Source organism: Cupressus sempervirens, chromosome 9, assembly GCF_028749045.1.
Source record: "Cupressus sempervirens isolate cs-2001-9-10 chromosome 9, ASM2874904v1, whole genome shotgun sequence".
Taxonomy (NCBI): Eukaryota; Viridiplantae; Streptophyta; class Pinopsida; order Cupressales; family Cupressaceae; genus Cupressus; species Cupressus sempervirens.
The window spans coordinates 577,833,288-577,837,847 of record NC_143126.1 but is presented as its reverse complement, the minus strand read 5'-3'; positions in this window follow the sequence as shown (position 1 = coordinate 577,837,847).

The window sequence follows — 4,560 nt, the reverse complement described above, 5'->3', positions numbered from 1 at the left end:
GTGGGACTGAAATGTGAATTTATTCTTGATGATGTCATGTTGTGACATGCTTGACTCAACCATTTTGGAGTCTTCAATCAGTATGATTGAGATATATTTTGGTTATTGAGAACCAATGGATACTTTTTGATTATCAGTGATACTTCAATTGCCAATAGAGAGCTGTTGTGATCATGATTTTCTATGGATGCTTGCTCATGGAGATTTGATGCTTTTATGCATATTTGATGATTTTATTATGGATTTTTTTTGTGATTTTGAGATTTATGATTCCATGAGCTTAGGGTAGGATATATGCATGTAGTGTCGGGAAGTGGCTTGCAATGGAGGCCAGGGCCCAAAGAGGCTGCCAGAGTAACTCATTGTAAGTTGGATTAATAAGTGATAACATTCACACCTAATACTAACTAAATGAACCTAAAAAGATAAGTGTTTTGGTTCTTGCCCATGCCTTGAGTGCTTGTATAGACTAGGATGGAAGTAGTGAGAATGCATGGTTGCGACCTTGCATTCCATAGTATGCCTTGTCAGTATGAGAGGATACTAGTGGCCACATGAGATCAGTATGGACCCGTGGAGTTTAGCTAACTGTTAGGGTAACTTGTACGTGATAAATGCGATGACACTTTCCACTTGCATAGTAGGTTCCTACATGTCATTGTGTGCCTCTGGGATTAGATGTCGGATTTTGTGTCTGGAACCTTTGAATTAGTATACTTTTAGGATTCCCAGACTTATAGAGATTTATGCTATGTGTTTTGGATAGCCTGTTTGGGACTTGAGATTATCTCCTCAACATGGTGGGAGTGGACCACTTAGGTACCACGCGGTCGGCTGGTAGTGTTTTTTCCACTCTTATCATTTGAGATTCATTGAGACATTGTGGTTGATGCATCCTTCATGATGGTGGATATGTAACCTTTCATTGATGATTAGCATATGTTAGATGATGTTATCTTATGCTTTTATTTACATGTTAGATTACTTTCTACATATGATATAGTATATGTTAGGAGTGACATTACTACTATGTTAATACCGATGATCTCTTCGATGATTTGGAATTTTACGCATGGAGGATGGCTAGGATCCATGATGGTCTAATGATGCTATTTACGGTTGGGAGGAACCGTGCACTTAGTTTATTATGTTTGATCTTTATGATGGATGTATATCTTCTATGATGATGTATCATGAGTATCATGTGATTATCTTTACTTTGATGTATCATGGATTAGAATAGGATGATGTATCTTATTTCACATATGTATATTCTTTTGAGCTTTTTCATACCCTGTGACATGTACAGTGGATGATTGAGCATTTGAAATGTAATGTATGAACATTGGACTTATCATTATTATTTCATGTGGATGTTGTACTAGATGGATTCATTAATGTTAGTTGTTCATATGTAATTCAACGTTAAGGGATCTTAAAGAATGAAATATGTTATGTATGTTATGTTTAATTTCAGATGGACATTGCTATTGCTTCCGTTATTATGTATAAGTTATATGTGGTATTTACTTTCATGTTAAAAAAAAAAAAAATGCTACCAATCTTAGTGAAATTCTAGGTTAATTCTTTGGATCCCTTGGTGGGGCATTACACAAAATAAATTACAACAATTTGATACAAACACATAATACTATACCATACTAAGGAATTGGAATAATTTATTTCCCATGCACTATTCCTTAAAGAAAATTAATTACAATTGATAAATATTCAAATAAATATATAATTGTATCATAGCACTAAGACATTCAAATTCAAGACACAAAAACATAAATAAGAAAAAAAAAATGGAAGAATGGGACATAAATTTATGTAGGGAAAACCTGATAAAATAAATCTACATTCCAAAGCTAAAATGCTAATGTATATACAATAGTTTGAATATAGTTACAATACATTAGTGACTTAATCCCTTATATAGAGATTTACATATTGTTCCATTTCTCAAAGAAATATGAGAATATAACCCCTGTGTTGATCAAACTCTCCTCCAAATCTCCTCTACCAACAATTGTATATTTAAAGATTGCAATGTGTAAAGTAGTAGTTACTTGAATATAATGTCCAATCTTGAAGATACCACATGTGAGGCATCATATGTAACTATACATGAAGCCAACGCCTAGCAAAACAAATTGCACCTCTAAAGGAATCCATATTCCATGTAGACTTGGCATGGAAATAGAAATAATATTTATGGAGAGAAAATGCAATGAGGTTGCCACACACACAAACCTACAAAAACTAACACTCGAAACACATATAAATTCTCTATATAGTATCCAATTAGATATATCAAATAATTAGATTATGCAAACAAACTCAGTCAAAGTCTTCTGGAAAAGATAAAAAACTACAATGGTGAGCCAAGTTTGTTGGCTTCTCAATGGATATCTCATTTGCTCCATTCCTAGAGATGCAACATGATTTATTTTTTCAGACAAATATTACTTCAACCCCCAAAATATGTAAGTGTCATCCCCATCCAAATAAAAACTAGAAAACTTCTCCCAAAGATCTACCTACTATTCTTATGACATGTCCAAAACTTAAAGAAAAAAGAAAAAATCCCTCCCTAGATAATTTTATGAAATTTCAAATAAAACCCAACTTCTTCCCCACTCGTACATTACTTACCACTCTCACTCTCCCTTCCTAAACTTAGAGTCAAAAATTAATAGCATTAAACTTAATATGAAACAAATAACTTAATATCATAAGTCTTTTCAACTCCATCCATGTGGAATGCCCTACATCAAACATTCACGGTAGATTAAAATGTTTCATGAGTGTAACTCATAAACATTTATAAGTCGTGTGTTTATTATGAATATTCTTCTCTTACTTATCTATCTTAATGTTCCTTTTTAGTTTCCTCTGTTGTTTTATGTCTCTTCCATCCTATCTCTTTCATCTTTCTTCCTATTTTTTAATAATTGAAATCCTGCCAATATGGACAAGGAAACTTATGGAAATAAGATAGCACACACAATTAGGGGGTTGTGAATCACTTGTCCTGAAAACTCACAAACTAGCTAGCAAAACATTGACCTTAAAGCATAGATATGATAATTAAGCATGCAACTAAAGATCCACAACACTAAATGAACACATGACACTAAGATTTTTAATGTAGAAACCCTATTAGGGAAAAAAATTAAGGTAAGAATGAACTAACAAAATAATGTACTCTATTAAAACTAGTGTATCTTATTAAAGGTAGTATAATGAGATTTTTATGAGGTTGACCTTGATTTTTTTGAGGCATGCCGAGAGTGCAGAGCACCGAATCTATTACATCAATCGAGTAAGTATGGAGATTATTTTATTCAAGAAGGTATGTTAGTCAAAGGTATTTATTTATGTATACCAAGAGGATCTATGAGACTTGATTTGATTAAAGAAAAACATAGTGGTGGATTGGCTAGACATTTTTGTATTGGTAAGACATTCAATTTTCTTAAGAAGAAGTATTATTGTTCATCAATGTATAAGGATGTTCAAGATTTTGTAGGAGCTGTGGATTTCGTCAAGTTACAAAAGGAGTAAGTTAGAATGTTGGATTTTATACACCTATTTGGCACTTGAGAAATCCTAGAGTGATTTTACTATGGATTTTGTTCTTGGCTTATGGAGGACTGCAAGAGGACATGATTATGTTTTTTTTGTTGTTGATAGATTTTATAAGATGGCACATTTCATACCATGTAAGAATACATCCGATGCAGTTCATGTTGCAAAACTTTTCTTCAAAGAGATTGTTAGATTGCACGAATTATTGAGGAGTATTGTATCTGATCGAGACAATAAGTTTGTTGGTTATTTCTGGAAGATGTTATGGAGGAAGTTAGATACTAAGTTGAAGTTTAGTTCTATATTTCATCCACAAAATAATGGAAAAATAGAGGATATGAATAGAAACTTGGGTAATTTGTTGAGATGTTTAGTTGGGGATCAACCGAGTAACTAGGATTTAGTATTGGCACAAGCAAAATTTGCATACAATAATTATGTGAACATAAGTACTATAAAAACACCTTTTGAGATTGTTACTGGAAATCATCCTTGAGGTATATCATATTTGAGGGATATTGTTGGAGAGGAGAAGAAAAGTGGAGAAGGTGGTGAATTTGTTGAATTCATGAAGACTTTGCATGAGGAAGTGAAACTTGAGTTGGAACAAAATAATAAAAAATACAAGGAGAATGTAGATAAGTCTAGAAGATGTATGATTTTTGAAGTTGGATATGAGGTGATGGTTCATTTGAAGAAGGGTGGATTTCTTGTTAATACATATAGTAAGTTAAAAATGAAGAAGTTTGGTCCAAGCAAAATCTTGAGAAATTTTGACAATGGTAATGCTTATGAGGTTGAGTTACCTAATGGCATGGATATATCTCCTATATTCAATGTTGTTTATTTGTACAAGTATCATGATTTTGATGATGAGTTGAGTGATTATCCTAAGAAGTAGACTGAAGAGATATAATATATATTGGACTAGAGAGTTGTAAGAGTACAAGAGGAAAGGATTACTCT